Below are 16589 nucleotides of genomic sequence, written 5' to 3' on the forward strand. Positions count from 1 at the left end.
CATAATAATGTAGCTACCTCATAGAAACTATTAGGAGGATTAAATAAGAAAATGTATTTCATGGAATATTACTCAGCCTTATAAAAGGAAGGGAATTCTGGCACACATTACAGCATGGGCGAACCTTGAAAACATTACGCTGAGTGAAAGAAGCCAGCTATAAAAGGACAAATGCTGTATGATCCCACTTTTATGAGGTTCTGAGAGCAGTCAAACTCACAGGAGACAGAAGGTACAATAGCGGTTGGCAGGGACTTAGAAGGAAAAGGAATGGAAAGTTATTGTTTAATGGGTACAGAGTTTCATTATGAAAAGATAGGAAGCACTCTGAAGATGGATGGTGGTGATGGTTACACAACAGTGTGAATATACTTAATATCCCTGAATAGAACACTTAAAAATGGTTAAGTTAGGAAACTTCGTGTCATGTATGTTTTATGACAATTTTTAAAAAAGAATAAGAATTTAAACATGTATTTCGAGTGTCTGCACATAGGAAGAAATTAGTGAGTATTGTCAGTTAATATTACTGTGCCAGGTAAACGAGGATGCAGGCCTAAACTAGGACAGGAAGAACGAGGGCGGAGAGGAGGAAACATTACCTGGCTCTTTTAGGCAGAGCTGACAGTGAGCCAGGGACAGAAGGCAGAACCACAGCAGTTTCACTGGGACTCCGCAGAGCCCGGCCCTGGTCACAGACCTCCGTCAGTCACTCTGAAGACCCAGCTTTGGCTTCTCAGACCCGTGCATTTCTGAAGGACGTCCTGCCGTGGCAGAGGGCCAGGGCCAGCTGGTAATGAGTCACCCACTGGGCCTGGTGCTGCCCAGGCCAGGCTCTGTACCCATCTTGCAGATGAGAGCACCCACTGCATCCCAGATCCTGGTGGCTCAAGGCTCTGCAAGGGGACGCCTCCATGTCCCCAGAATCAAGCTGTAGGACCTTTCCATCACGGCCTCTCCTCCTTGCCCTGAGATCTGAGAGCTAGACAGGAGTCCCACCGGAAACCTGAGAGAAGACACGGGAGGGTCTTTCACTTTCTCTTCGATCACTTACATCCAAGAGTGAAATTTCCGCTCACATATTTTATTGAAACCTCACAGAAACAAATTCTGGGGAGGTTTGTGCAGCCTTGGCCCTGCAGAAGAGGGCCAAGTTGGCAGGCAAAGGCCTGAGGCCCCCCACCCCAGCGGAATTGGAGAGGCTGTTGTGCCTTTTTAGGGAGGAGTTTGGTGAGGTGATAAAGTTTCCAGGCGCATTCCAGACAATCTGGGTTCACCGCTCGGCTGTGGCACTTACTGGTGATGTGGCTGTGAATAGCATTTACCTCCCTGAGTTCCGGTTTTGTCTATAAAGTGGAGATATCTCTCTTGTGGGATTTTTATGATACATAAATGAGATGCATACACAGAGAGCCTAGCACATTATAGGTGCTTAGTAAACATGTTTTCTTTCTCTGCTATAGAATTTCATACTTTTTTTTTCATAACCACCCCGAAAGGAAGAATTTTGTTTCCTTTTTTTGCTTCAGAGAAGGAAATTGGAACTCTTAGAGATTAAGAAACTTGCCTGAATCCCCACCAGAAGGGAACAGTAGCTCTCAGACTCTCTAAGCCTTTGCCCTTCCACTGGGAGACACTGCTTCCTATATCTCACTCAGTCCTGGGTACGAGAATGTTCATACATGACTAGACTACTTCTAGAGGAGCACCTGGGCAGAAACCTGCAACCAGAGTCCATGCGGTATAATAGAAAAGTGTGCCCACTGTCCCAGGAGGCTGGCTCGCCTCGGTCTTCTGTTTCTCCAAGGGGAAATGGGCTGTGTACATAGTCATCTATAAAAAGTACTGTGGAGACTGCACCCATTCAAAATTATCTGCTGGAAGAGCAATGGACATCCATTGCTGGTTCTCATCCCAGGGGACAGATGAGGTCAGCTGGCCTCCCTGAATTCAGCCTGGAGTGTTTGTAACACAATCCTTACAAGGAAGAGCTTGAGAAAGGATGCAGCCTTTGGGTTGAATACCTGATTTGCTTCTTTTTAGCTAGGTGGTCTTAGCTGACAGTGCTCATGCCTCAGTTTCCTCAACCTCTAAAGCAGAATTAATAAAACCAGCTTGGCAAAGTTGTTGTTTGGGATTAAATGATATGGAGCCAGAATGCCTGGGTTTGAATCCCCGCTCTGCCAGTTATTGAATGTGTAATATGGGCAAATAATTTAATCTCTCTGTGCCTTGGTTTTCTTGACTATAAAGTGAGTGTGATGATGGGACCTAACTTTAAGGGTTATGATGAAAATAAATGAGTAAACATTAAAACATGTAAAGTGCTCAGAGTAGTGCTTAATACCTTGTATGAGGTAAAAGTGCTAGTCACTCAGTCCTGTCTGACTCTTTGTGACCCCATGGACTGTAGCCTGCCAGGCTCCTCCGTCCATGGAATTCTCCAGGCAGGAATACTGGAGTGGGTTGCCATGCTCACCTCCAAGGGATCTTCCCAACCCAGGGTTTGAACCTGGGTCTCCTGTATTGCAGTTGGATTCATTACCGTCTGAGCCACCAGGGAAGCATGATACCTTGCATACTGTCAGTAGATTTTAGTTATTATTGTTGTTATTATCGCTAGCTTCTGTGTCTCACCGTCTCACTGGAGTGCTGGTTGTTGGTGATCCCAAGCTCTAGCAGCTGTGTGAACATGCAGACAACTCTTGGTGTTGACACAACAGCAGAGGAGAGGAGGGATTCTTGGTGTCTCAGCTGACACAGGAGACGGTGTGTCTGCCAGGCAGGCTTCCTGGGGGGAGTAGTGCTTTTCCTGGTCCTCTGAGGACTCTTTGATCTATAATGTGCAAGGTTACTCCTCTGTTGAGGAGGGATAAGATTTCATCTGAAAGGTGATGTCTTCTACCTATCACCATGTCCCAGCCCCATTACCTGTGGAGTAAGCATGACCCTCCGACCAGTCCCAGGAATGAAGGCGTTGGCCCAGGCAGGAGGCTGAGTTGATTCTGGATCTCTTGACTTGGGCCACGAGTGGGACAAGGCTCCGCAGGACAGATTTCCCAGCCAGGGTGTCAAGACAGCGGTGCCCTCAGCACTCAAGGGTGGTGGCCAGGCCTGGGCTAGCAGAAGCCAGTCCTCGGACTGCACATCCACCTCCTCATTTACTCAAACAGTATCATTTCTTTCTTTCTTTTCTGGCCATGCCATGTGGCATGCAGGATCTTAGTTCCCTGACCAGGGATGGAGCCTGTGCCCCCTGCAATGGAAGCGCAGATTTTTAACCGCTGGACCACCAGGGACGTCCCAAACAGTATCATTTTTGATGTGGGCCTGAAAACATGTTGGGAGGTTCTACCCGGGAGGCCATGCCTTTGAGGCATTAAGCCAGATAGCAATCAAAAGGAAACTACTGCATGTTCAAATGACTGGAAGCTGAGCGGAGGCTGCTGCAGATGTATGTCCCAGCCCTTTAGAGAGAGGAGAGAGCTATTAAAGAGTCAGAGGCTCATTCTTGGCAGCCCTGCCTGCCAGTTGATGTGTTTGAATTGCTGTAATGGTTTCCTTTTCAGGGCCCCCCTAGCATTTAATAAACTTCCTCCTGCAAATCCCACCCGGTCTCAGCTGCGTTAACGGGAATGAAAGCAAGAGGGCTCTTCGATCCTCTGGTGAAAGTTTTTCAGGGGAAGAATGCTTCCCCTCCCCGAGGGGACACTGTGATAGTGAGAAACCTTTGGGGACGGGAGAAAGGACAGCTGAGAGGTGGAGGAAGGCTGCGGCTCAGGTAGAGGAATCACCCAGTGAGAGCTCATCGCTTGAGAACAGCCTTCCTGCTTCCCAGTAGGAGCTTACTGAGACAAGCAAAGCCCACTCCCTCAAGGATCAACAGTGAGGGCTCAGGTGTAGAAGTGATGAGACCCCACGGTGTTTATACAGACCCAAGTCTTGGGTTCAGATACAGATCCCAGAAAGGATGGAAATCCTAAAGACAGTGTTCTGCAAATCAAGTCTTCCTGCTTGAGTGAGCAGGGCTCAGGCCTATTCATACCCCTAATTTCTGTTGGCATTAACTGCTTCTCCACCAAGAAGGGCTTCCCTTGTGACTCAGCTGGTAAAGAATCCGCCTGCAATGTGGGAGACCTGGGTTCAATCCCTGGGTTGGGAAGATCCCCTGGAGAAGGGAAAGGCTATCCCACTCCAAGAAGGAGGACTCAGAGGAATCAGCAGCACTATGTGGCCAGGAATCCTTGTCCCAGTATTCTTTAGAGAAATTCTGCTTCTTCATGGCCCTGTGGTAAAACTGATAAAGTAAGGGCTTTGAAGTCTTCCTTACCAAATGGCTCAGTTTCCTCATCTGTGAACAAACATCAGAATAGCAAAACCTACCTCTCGGTTCATTTGGAGGATTCAGTAAGGTGAATTAGGTGAAAACACTCAGCCCTACCTGTGTTAAGTGAGTGAAGTCACTCAGTCGTGTCTGACTCTTTGCGACCCCATGGACTGTAGCCTACCAGTATCCTCAGTCCATGGGATTTTCCAGGCAAGAATACTGGAGTGGGTTGCCATTAGGGTTCTCTAAAGGAACAGAACCAATAAGATATACTATACCTATTTATCTATTTATTTTAGACAATTGTCTCCCACTGTGGTAGGGGTTGACAAGTCTAAAATCCTTGGGGCAAGCCAGCAGGTTGGAGATTCAGGTAAGAGTTGATGTTTCAGTCTTGAGTCCAAAGGCTGGAAACACAGGCAGGATTTCCTGTGTTGCAGCCTTGGGGCAGAACTCTTTGTTCTTCAGGGAATTTCTGTCTTTGTTTTTAAGGCCTTCGACTGATTGGTGAAGGCCCACTGTAATCAATCATAAATGTTAATCACATCTTAAAAAATACCTTTACTAAGGACTTCTCTGGTGGGCCAGTGGTTAAGAATCCACCTTGTAATGTAGGGAACCCAGTTTCGATCCCTGGTCAGGGAACTAAAATCCCACATCCCAGGGAGCAACTGAACCCATGTGCCACAAGTACTGAGCCTACACCACAGCTTAGTCTGTGCGCTCAACAAAAGATCCTGCATGATGTAATGAAGATCCCACATGCTGCAACTGAGACCCAATGCAGCCAGCTAATGTTTTTAAAAATACCTTTACTGCAACATCTAGACTAGTGTTTAGTCAAACAACTGGTCACCACGGGCTAGACAAAGTGACACAAAATTAACCTTCACACCATGAATGGGTTAGGGTTCTAGACAAGGACATATCCTTCCCTCTCTTCCACCCTTTCTCCTTTTCAAAATCATTACAGAGGTCTGAAGAAGCTTCACTCAATGACATCTTTGACATGAGGGCCTGGAAGCTGTTAGATTGAGGGCCTGTGTGTCCCTCTTATGACCCTCAGATCTGTTTCTGCTGACCTCACACTTCAGGGCATTGGTGTCCCTACTTCCCGAGTCAAGCCTAGAGTAGCCTTGGTGGTTTTTCCACTGAAATCTGTGCTCCAAGCCATATCAGGTTTCCTCTCTATCCAGTCCAGGTTATTCCTATCTGCTTCTCTGATACGTGCAGTGTTGCCGTTTCTAGGGTCAAATCAGAAGACCTGGGCTCTGCTGCAACAAAACTGTGTTACTGCCAGAATGACCTTTCTAACACTGGGTAAGTTAGCAGTGACTGAGAAACTGCTTGGAAGGAAAGGCTTAGTGGGGGCTCAAGAGTTAACTCCCTGCCTATAGTGTTTCAACTGTGATTCAGCCTGAAAGTAGAGAGCTGTTCCTGGTCAGAGACTTAACCTCCGCAGGTGATCCAGAATGCTTCTTGTTTTAATGGAATGTGGACTTGATTTTGCCAAAGTTGAAGAAGGCCTGGATGGAACCTCTAAGGCAGCATGAGGTTGGGAAAGAGCCCTGGACCAAGAATTAGAAGACTGGACTCTGCTCCATCACAGTCTCCCTGTGTGGTTGTGAGCAAGTCCCTTGCCGAGTGCAGGCGTCAGATGCCTCCCTCATAAGAGGCTGGAAGCCACACTCCTCCTTACTTTTGCCCAGAGACCACTTTATGGCTTCCAGAGCATCTTCATGATTCATCATCCTTACACCAGACTCATGAGGTAGGCAGGAGTACCTATGGAGAGACCTCCATACCTATTGAGATGAATTGTTCCCATTTTGCAGAGAAGGTCCAGTGAGATTAAATGACTTGCCTTAGTTCACACAGACAGAAGGTCTACAGCTAGCACTAAACCCAGGATCCGTAGTCCAGCTTGTTCTTGGGTCCCCTTGAATATGGTGATGTCTATGAAACTATAAGGGAAGGAACACATTGGAGTTGGCAGAAAGCTAGTGGGGGGACCCAGCAGGAAAGACAGCAGCATAGAAGAGGGGGTGACACTGCCTTCATGCCCCCAAAACACCAAGGCTTTGGAGGGAAACGAGTGAACACCCTTAAACTGAGGGAGGGCCGGTTTAGCGACTCAAATTCAGATGTTTTCACATGCTGTAGATTCCATTCAGAAAACATTTATTGAGGCTTTATCACGGACCAGGTTCTCTACTGGGGGGTAGAATAAGTGAATAGAAGTGTAATGCAAAGCAGATTATCTGTCTGCTTCTGTAAGCAGACGTATATAATGAAAAGTTTTATATTTGAAATGTAAACAGAGGGCTTTGGATTTTCAGTGGAAGGTGTGTACGATTAAGCCATCCCGGGGAGATGAAGGCAAACACAGCTGAGCCTCGAAGGCTGAAGCAGGATGTGACCATCAGGAGACAGAGGAGGAGGAGAGGGGCCTCTGCCCTGCTCGTCCTCCCTGCCAACCCCCTGCCCCGCTGCAGCTACCCCTGCCCTGGTGCGCCAGGATGCCGGCTGCCGCGGCCTGCTTGCTGCAGGTCCTGGCCAGCCCCGACCCTGGAGGAGCCCCCTACCCTCGCTTGTCAGAGTTGGTGCGGTGCCCTGAAGCGTGGACTGCAGAGCGAGAGCGATTCTGCCTGACAGCTCTGGGAAGGTTCACAGCAGGAGCGGAGGCACCTGGGGCCCTGGGCAGGGGATGGCAGGTCGGAAGGAGCTACCTTCCCTAGGGATGATGCCCACCCTTCCTAAGGGGCTGGGAGGCAGGAGCTATTGCTCTGCATGTGTGGTGATTTTAGTCTGAGAGTGTCTTTATTTTAAAATAAAATGGCCTTCCCAGTCTCCCGTGCAGTTTTCTGTCAGCTTGTTGCCATGGAGAAGTTGGTTGCAGCTGAAAGCTCTGTGCCTCCCTGTGTCAGCATTTCTGGACCTGCCAGCTGCCTCCTGCTCCTTCTACAGATGGAGGGAGCACTCCCCACCTCGGGGTGGGGGGGCAGACCCTTCCTCTGAGAGGCCTGGAGCTGCGTCTCCACTCCCTGCCAGGGAGGAACCTCCCTCATCCACGCGTCAACCCAGCAGCTCTGCCCCGCATGCCTTCCTGTGGTGGCCCCGTGCGGGGCTCGCCCCGTGCTGGGCTCTGCGAGGAGGGTGATGACCGTGGCCAGGGGACACGCATTCTCAGGAAGGACCCGCCAGCATGCCCGTCACACCATTCCCTGTGCGTCAGCCTCATTCTTGCTTCAGAATTTAAAGGACAGGGTTTGTTTCTCTTTCAATCACGATGGCTGCTCATTTAGAGTCTTCCTGGAAGTCACCTCCTAGTCTCTGCACTCCTGGGTCTCGTTTCTTCTCTGTGTCCCCCACGCCCAGCACGGGGCTCACCTGGAAGCATGTGTCTAACAGAACGCTTCGTCGGACCTCTCAGATGTCCGTTCATCCTGTCTTTCTCCCTCACTTCTGAGCCCAGAGACAGCATGTGTGGCAGTGTGAGCCAGTGGAAAAAGGAAGGACTTTGAGTTTTGTTTCCACTTTATCCACTTTTTGCTAGCTCTGTAATCTCAAGCAGGAGGCTTCTTCAGTTGGAGGCTTAGTCAAACCCAGTACTTTTCTTTACATCTGCATCATCTGTCTGTCAGTAATTCAGTAACTGAGTTTTTCCATTTAAGAAAACAATGTAGAACTTACCAGTGGCCATTAATTCCATCAGGTGCTCTCCTTCTACACCTATGTGCTTTGCAGAGAGCCCTGGGTTGGGATTGAGAGGCCTGGATCGTGTCCTGGCTGTGACTCGATGAATTGTATGACCTGATCAAATCCCTTTCCTTACCAAGACCTCAATTACCCTGTTCAAAAAATTCAGGAATTGGATTGGGTCATCTTGAAGGGTTCTTCTTCTCTAAAATCTGAAGACTCAGCTTTAAAAGAGAAGTCTTCCCTCAGCTGCTGCTACCAACATCCCCAGTGCCCCAGGCTGGAAGCTGACCTCAGCATGAACCCTTCTGCCAGCCTCTGGAAGCCGCTTTCCTGGGAAGCTCTGGAATGCAGAGCATTCCACTGGCACTGGGTGCAGAAATTGCTTTCAGATATAAAAGTCCCTTTGAATGCATCATCTCTGTTCCCACTCCCAATCCAGTGGCTGAACTTGGCTTGCATCCCAGAAACGGTGGACAGTTGCTGGAAGGAGGGTTTTTTTCCTTCTTCACCCGTGTCTTGCTTTTCCGTCAGACCTGTTGCCTTTGGGAGCCTTCGGCCACTGAGAATTCTATTTCCCAAGCTCCCTGCAATCCAGGGCTCTGTGCCCAGCACTGAGAAGGATGCAGAGATGTGGGAGTCATCGTCCCCACAGACAGTCTCACAGTCCGTGACGTGGATGGGAGACACACAGCAGAACTGTGAAGGTCACAGGAAGCTGTCCAGAAAACCTGTTAATAGCTCTTCTCCTGTCTTGGGCAAGTTCTTCCCTTCTCCAGACCCAGGTTTCCTCTTCTGTGCAGTTGAGACGTCTGGGCCTATGATCACTTCATTCCCTTCCTGCTTTGAAACTTCCATTCTAAGTGATCAGTGAAGGAATGGTTGTTGTAGACTTTCTCAAAGGAAGGAGACTTGAGCTGAGCCTTGAAGGCTAGGGTAGCATTTGGCCTGGCCCCGGGGAGAGAGAGGGAAGGTGGGTGCAGGAACGCAGGGAGACACCGGAGAGCGCAGGCAGAGGGTGGAGCGAGGTGGGAGGCCTACTCACCAGAGCAGTCTCTGAAGAGATGGCTCTTGCCTCCCACCCGAGGACTCTTGTCCCCAAGAGCTTGGGGCACTGGTGGTGCCTGCAGGAAAGTGTTAGTGACTCAGTCGTGTCTGACTCTTTGCAAGCCCATGGATGGTAGCCCACCAGGCTCCTCTGTCCATGGAATTCTCCAGGCAAGAATACTGGAGTGGGTTGCCGTTCCCTTTTCCAGAGGACCCTTCTGACCCAGGGATTGAATCTGTCTCTTCTGCATTGCAGATGGATTCTTTGCCATCTGAGCCACCAGACAGAGAAGAAAATGAGACAGGTGGAAACCAGGGTTTCCTCCCTACCTAGGGGCCCCAGTCTAATGTACACTGTGGCAGAAAGACCTCCACTAGGAAGACACAGGATCTGAGCCAGGAGAGGCCACCCCTCTCTAGGTCTTTACCTTCTCACTCCAGTCAGCAGATTCTCGCTCAGCAATACCAGGGCCGAGTGTGAAAGGGTAAGCTTCCTCTCCTAACTTCCTGGGTTCATGGTCTTTTCCTCTCCAGATGTGTTTCTGAACTCAGGGTAACAAGAGGGGTATTTCAACTACGTCTTTGGGGAGTAGATTCTAGAATCAACCTACCAGACCAGTGACTCTAGGAATCACACATCCTACACCTAAATGTGACCTCCATCCTCCCAGCCTTCTGGCCAAGGCTGTCTGATCTTCCCTCTCCCCATTCCCACAGCTTTGCAGATCCTGCCTATTTCTCTCCAGCCATCTCTCTTCTGCATCCTCCAGTCTCCAAACAGTCCCCACGTACCCTCCCTGCCAAGTCCCTTCTCCGCTTTCAGTCGAAAGTGTTTAGAAAAGTGCCCAGCACACTATAAAAGCTCCATAAACTTTATCTATCATGACAACAATGATGATAATGATGGTTATTATCAAGATTTTGCTTCTGAAGCACAACTCTGATTCTGCTACTCTCTTGCCCAAAAGCTCCTGAAGTCCATATCTTCTTTGCTCTTCTGGCTATGCAGCATGTGGGATCTTCCTACCAGGATTGAATCCATGTCCCCTGCATTTGGAGCAGGGATTCTTAACCACTGGACCACCAGGGAAGTCCCTGAGGTCCATATCTTTAGTCAAGCATTTTGAGGGTTGTAGTTCCTCCCTACCTATTACCCCAAATTTACTTCCTCCTACTTCTTTTTACACTTCTTCCAAGCTCAGCTACCACCATCAGATCTACAGGCTCCATCTGCCTTCTGAGCTAGGCCTTTGTTTGCCCTGTCCTTCCTTCCTTAGAATGCCATTCCTCGCCTCTCCTCTAAATTCCTTTTTCTGCTTGGAAGTCTCCACTGATCCCCTAGATTTGATGGCAGATGCCACAAACAGTTTGTTCTATATTCCTGTTGGCATCTACCAAATAAAACTCAATAAGTGTTTTATGAATGACTAGAAAGACCTGGTTAAGTCCGTTTTCAAGCAGCTGGAGTTTGCACTGGAAGTTCAGTGGCCAAGGCCTGTCAAGCCAGGTCTTGATGCTTGTATATTTTCTTGAAGGTTTTGGAAGTTCCCCAGGGTCTGTGGGCACGTATTCAGTTAGCTAGTTCCGTGTGGTCATGACCCCTTTATTTGGTATATGAGCAAACTGGCAGAAGAGGGTAGAAACCCAGGGGACTCATATCAGCTGTGGAGTTAGCTCCTGCTAGGTGGGGATTGGACTCAGCCTAGGTGTAGGGGCCTCTGTGAGCCTGGGAATGTCAGTATCCTGGAGGGCCCATTGGGGGGTCCTCCAATAGGAGGGTAATGGGTCTGACAGGGGAATCTTAAGGTAATCATCACTGGGCATTCAAATTCCAAGAGGCTCCAGTCAGAGAGCAACTTGGGGATAGACAAAAGGTTCAGATAAAAGGCCCAGGCAGTGGGATGGCAATAGAGTCTAGGCAGGGTGTCAGGGTCCCACCCAGATGGCTAGAGTTTGACTCAGGCTGCTAGCTCCAGGAGCCCCTAGTTTAGGCCTCACTGGTCCTATGGCTGGGCATTCCCAGCAGGAGTCAGCAGGGATGCTATTAAAGGGAAATGGACTCCCTTTCTGGACAAGATTGGCTTGGAAATAGGCATGACCTCAATTTGGAAATAGCTTCTGGGCTTCAGTTCCTTTTCGGTGGGTAGGTCTAGGGGAAGCAATGGCTGATACGTTCTTGGGCTCAGAGGTGAGTCCTACCTTCCTCCTGGGTCACCGACTGCCCGACCAGGCCCTTGCCTCCATTTCAAACCCAAGCCATGATCATGCCTCCCTCTGGGCTACCATTTGGAAAAGCCAATCTCAGGCTGACACTGGCTGCTTGTGAATGGCGTGGAATTAGGCTAATCAGTGGCTCTTAATTCCCCAACAAATGTGGATGCTGTGCTAATTGCCAGGGTCCACGCCGGCAGATCCTTGGTTGGTGGCATCAAACAAGAGAAGTGGTAATTTGGGGGCTGGAGTGGGGAAGGGCCTGCTTTGTTGGCTGAGCCAGTTGAAAACCATATTACCCTTTGAGCAAGGCACAGTGCAGACAGCCAGGGCCTGGCCTCTTTTTACAGCCGAGGGGCTGGGGAAGTAGCCCACAAGTGTGTTTGCAGGGGCTGAAACTCAGCACCAGCAGAGCAGTTTTTGGTCCATTAATGGGGTTTTGTTGTTATTATTGTCCCTCAAGGAAGATTCCACCAGCAGCCTGGTGTAGCACTGCCGGGGCAGCTCACTGGAGATAAAGCATCCCAAACCTTGGTCTACTGTTACCATAGCAACATGGCATTTCCAGACTCTCCAGGCAACCTTACCGGCATCTGCTGCTGTGAACGATTCAGATGGAGAAGGGACACTGCTCTTTCTCTGTTAGAGACAGAGCAAATTGGGAAGACAGGGAGCCTTGCACCAAGGACCAGGGTCTTAAAGGAAAAGGCTCTTCCATTGATGTAATGTCTTCTTGATGAAATAGAATTTGAATGTCTGTCATGGTTTCCTGGGGAGAGCTTCAGGATCAGAAGGGAACTCCTGGAGGAGAAAAATAAGGGGAGCAAGGGGAACGTATGGAGAAGGCAATGGCACCCCACTCCAGTACTTTTGCTGGGAAAAACCCATGGACGGAGGAGCCTGGTAGGCTGCAGTCCATGGGGTCGCTAAGAGTCGGACACGACTGAGTGACTTCACTTTCACTTTTCACTTTCATGCATTGGAGAAGGAAATGGCAACCACTCCAGTGTTCTTGCCTGGAGAATCCCAGGGACGGTAGAGCCTGGTGGGCTGCCGTCTATGGGGTCGCACAGAGTTGGACACAGCTGAAGTGACTTAGCAGCAGCGGCAGGGGAACATAGGCCTCTGTGTGACAGAGGCCTCCCTGGGCAGGTGGCTGGAGTAGGGGGATGGGGTGGGCAGTTCAGTGTGATGGGAAAACTGAGGTTGGTGGAGGTGCCTCTCTGAAACTTGCTGGTTTGAGCCCTATTTGACAAAAGCCCAGCCTTTGGCCTCATTTCATCCAGATTATGTTGTACCCCTTCCTCTCCTGAGGTTTGGGAACTGATCTCCACACCTCATGTCAGGTGGATATATCTCGCTTTCTGTCCTGGTTTGTAGTCATGTGCAGTATGGTGTGTGCCCACTGGAATCACTGATCCTCTACATTCATAGAGGGAGTTGAGACCCGCAGAGGAAGGTAGGTTGCTTAAGGTCCCCAGCAACACAGAGGCCATGGCCCATAGTGGTTAGAACTGAGGATCTGGAGACGGACTGACCTTGGTTCGAGGCCTGGCTGCGTCACTTAGTTTCCAGGGAGCCAGAGCCGCAGCTTCTTTAGAGCTGAAATAGGAATCCTGAGCATTCCCACCCTGTTGGGATATTATGGGTATGAAATGAGATCATGGAAGTTGTGCAGCGGGGTCCCTGGTATATAGTAAGAGCTCAGGAAATGTTGTTAATTAAGAGACTGGAAATTGCTTAAAAATGGGGACTATCTTATTCATCTTTGCTCATTCCCTCCTCTTCCTTCCTTGCACACCCAAGGCACCCAAGTGTAGTACTCTCTCTGAAGTTGATACAAAAGGGATGTTTGTTAACTGGGTGAACACGTGAATGCTCGGAATAGAGACCTGTCCACACTGATGGGCTCTGTGCTCCTACTGACTGCTTTCAGTTTCAGTACTTCCTGGTCTCCACTGGACTGGAACCAGGCCAGGCCAAGAGTCTTTCCTGTGCAGCTCAGTTCACACAGTGAAGTAACTTGCCATTCGGGTGCCATACCCACCTGTCCTGAGGCCCAGGACTTATACTCCCCAGGGCTGTGGGTTTCTTAAAGGACCAGTAGAGTCATTCCCTTTCAATCTTTGGGCACAATATATGGTGTTACTGGTAACTAATGTATAGCTTTACAATATATAAGAAGTTTCCATTCACTCTCACACGAGCCTCATGGGGTTTGTCCTGTGTAATAGCCCTGGTTGTGGTGGAGACCCTGAAGCTTGGCAGCAGGGAGTGGCTGGCCCCAAAGCACACAGCGGGAAGGGCTGGAGGACGGGCGCAGTCCCATCCTCTGACGCCACCTCTGTGGTCTTCCCGCCAGATGAGGCCTCTCTGGGTCTGTAGTTCTTCCTGGGACCCCATCACCTCCAGAGGTGCAGCTCTTAGGTGAGCCGGCTCTCCCCTCTACATGCTCACTCCCTCATCTTCCTTCTTTGGGTTTGCAGTAGGGCTGAGGGTGCTCTGGACAGCCTGAGGTTCCAATTTAGTGACTGGGGAGAGAGACATGGTTTTCAGCAAAGGCGGTCTACCTGAGCCATCTCGAGCCCAGCAGGACGGCAGGTGCTGCGGAGGGCCCTGGGGTGCCGGAAGCTACACACCATTGTCCTAAGGCACTAAGCTCAGAGCCGGAAGGGCCCTTGGGGATCAGTAAAGGTGCTGCCTTCGGCTTATAGGTGGGGAAACAGAGGCCCTTGAGAGGTGGTGACTCACCCAAGGCCATGAGCCGAGTTGGTGGCAGAGCCGCCCCGTGCTCCTCCTGTAGGGCCGTGCTGCAGCCCTGCCCGGCCTGGCATCTGCCCTTGCTCTGAGTGCCTCATTTGAAATCATTTTAAAGAATCAGATTTTTTAAAAGAGTTTTTTTTGGAAAGAACTGTGTATTTCAGACAATATTTTCAACAGTGTTAGTTTTTCAGATTGTTTATATGATCATCAAAGAAAATTTGGGTGATACAGAAATGTTCTGTTTAGAAGATAACAAACTGAGCCATATTTGTTGCTGTTTTTTTTTTTTTTAACGGAAGCTTTTAGACCAATGGTCCCCTACACCCTGTAATATTTTCTTCAAGTTTAGCTGCAAAGAGTAGGAGAGTAACAATCCATAGGGGCCTGAAAGGACTTAATTTAGTTTTGCAGATTTCAGATAGTTAGGCTACTAACACTAGTTGTTGGCATCTATAGAGTCTCTTCCAAGTAACAAATCACTTCTTCATAGGTGTTCTCATTTGATTGTTTGATCATTATAAGAGTCCTGTGAGGTAGGGAAAACAAGTACTATTTTCCCAGTGCAAATGAGAAATTTGAGCCCCAGGGAGATAAAGTAATTTGCTCAAGATTACACGTCTAGTAAGTAGCAGAGCTATGACTTCAAACTAAGACTTGGGATAAAGAAAGCAAAAGGCACCTAAAAAATATTGGTAAATGAATGAATGAATATTTGACTCCCCTTCTAGGGAAAGCACTAGAAATCATCTAGTCCAATGGTTTTCAAACTGTGCTCTGGGAAAACCTAGGATTCCTTGAAGCCAGTTGAGGGTACCGGGAGGCTGTGTCAGCTCTGAGCCACTCGCCCCTGCTCCAGCCAGAGTAGCTTCGGTGTTATCTTTTCCCCATGGGAGGCTGAAAACATCTTAACTAATCTGACTCCTCCACCAGTGGCTCTCAAACTCTGGTGTGTATCACAGCCTCCACGGGAGACTCTGGCAGTTGGTCTGGGGTGGGTGCCAGGACTCTGACTGTTATGAGTGCAGATGGCCATGAGGCCATGCTTTGAGAAACAGTGGCCTGCTTCTTGGAGTTGAGGACAGTCAGATCCAGGGAGAAGCGGGGTGCTCCCTTGGGTCGTACAGCCCCGAGGGAACAGAGGCCTCCTCGGGACTGTGACCCTCGGTAACTACATCGGCTGCCCTTCCCCCTGCACCACCACTGCAGCTCAGCCAGAAAACAAACAACACAGCAGAGAAGAACAGAATGGTTTCCATGGCGACGCTTCATGGTTGGTGCCTGTCAGGACACCTCAGACAAACACTTATCTGAACCCTCGGAGAACTTGTGTGAAATCTGATCTTCTTGTTCCGCGCAGGGAGTCTGGCAGAGGAGAGTGAGGAAGAGGGATGGATGGCCTGCTTTTGTCATGTTCCCCTGTACTGGGGGATTCTCCCAAGTTTACCCGTGGCTGGCAGCAAGATAGAGCAGACCAAGGAGGGCTCGGAATGGACTCTGGGCAAGAGGCATGGGGCTGTCCCATCAGTGGATGGGGAGATGTGGACGGGAGCGAGGGCCGTCTAGGCATGTATTGTGTGATGGACTCTGTGCTGGGCATGTTACCTATTCATGCAAAAAAAGTAGAAGAAAGATGACTGTCCTTATTTACAGATGAAGAAACTGAAGCTCAGACACACACAGTAGGTGGCAGAGGCAAGATCAAGTCCAAGTCTGTCAGGCTCCAGAGCCAGTGAGCAACATTTGCTTTCAGAGTCTCTGGTCAGTGAGTAAGGACTTGGATGTCTACTCCGCAGCTGGCCTTTCCTTGTCTCAGGAAGGGGAGGGTCGGCCTGCAGGCACCTGGCTGAGTCCTGGTGCTCATGCAAAGAGCTGAGATGGACTGTGCCAGGCCATGGTGCTCCTAGAGCTGGAGATGGAGTCTGCCCAGTCTTTAACTGTAATGTCTCCCTGCCCCCACAGTTGGGGCCCCAGTGCCCTTCAAACTGCAGGTGCCTTCGACATGGGCTTCCCCAACTGCCCCTCTACACATACCCACTGCAGGTCCTTTGGATTGATGGTTGATGGCCCCTGTGGATGGCCTGCCCAGCTCTCAGAGTTGGCTTCTCCTCAAGGAAATGAGTTCCTCCTGGGGCAAGTGACACCCATTCATTCCTAGAATAGATGTTCACTGAGCACCTTTTATGTACCCATCACTGTTCTAAGTGCTGGGGATGCTGCAGTGGAACAAAATGAAATTTTCGCTCTCTTGAAGTTTTTCATTCCAGTGGGAAGACAGGTATATGGTGCGGGGGGTGACATATTAGGGGGCTCATTTAGTTTTTCCTCATAATGCTGTGGGCCTGCCAATGCAGAAGGTGTAAGAGACATGGGTTCAACTCCTGGGTCAGAAAGATCCCCTGGAGGAGGAAATGGCAACCCACTCCAGTTTTCTTGCCTGAAGAATCCCATGGACAGAGGAGCCTGGCAGGCTACAGTCCATAGGATCACAAAGAGTTGGACATGACTGAAACGACTTAGCACACACACACGCACGACATACTAG

General features: G+C 49.6%; 1 protein-coding gene across 2 annotated transcripts in view; it reads left to right on the plus strand.

Annotated features, from left to right (window-relative positions):
• SERGEF (secretion regulating guanine nucleotide exchange factor) overlaps positions 1–16589 on the plus strand; it is a 234296-nt gene that overhangs the window by 201434 nt on the left and 16273 nt on the right. The gene's annotated exons all lie outside the window — the stretch shown is intronic.

Source organism: Cervus canadensis, chromosome 11 (assembly GCF_019320065.1).
Source record: "Cervus canadensis isolate Bull #8, Minnesota chromosome 11, ASM1932006v1, whole genome shotgun sequence".
NCBI classification, from domain to species: domain Eukaryota; kingdom Metazoa; phylum Chordata; class Mammalia; order Artiodactyla; family Cervidae; genus Cervus; species Cervus canadensis.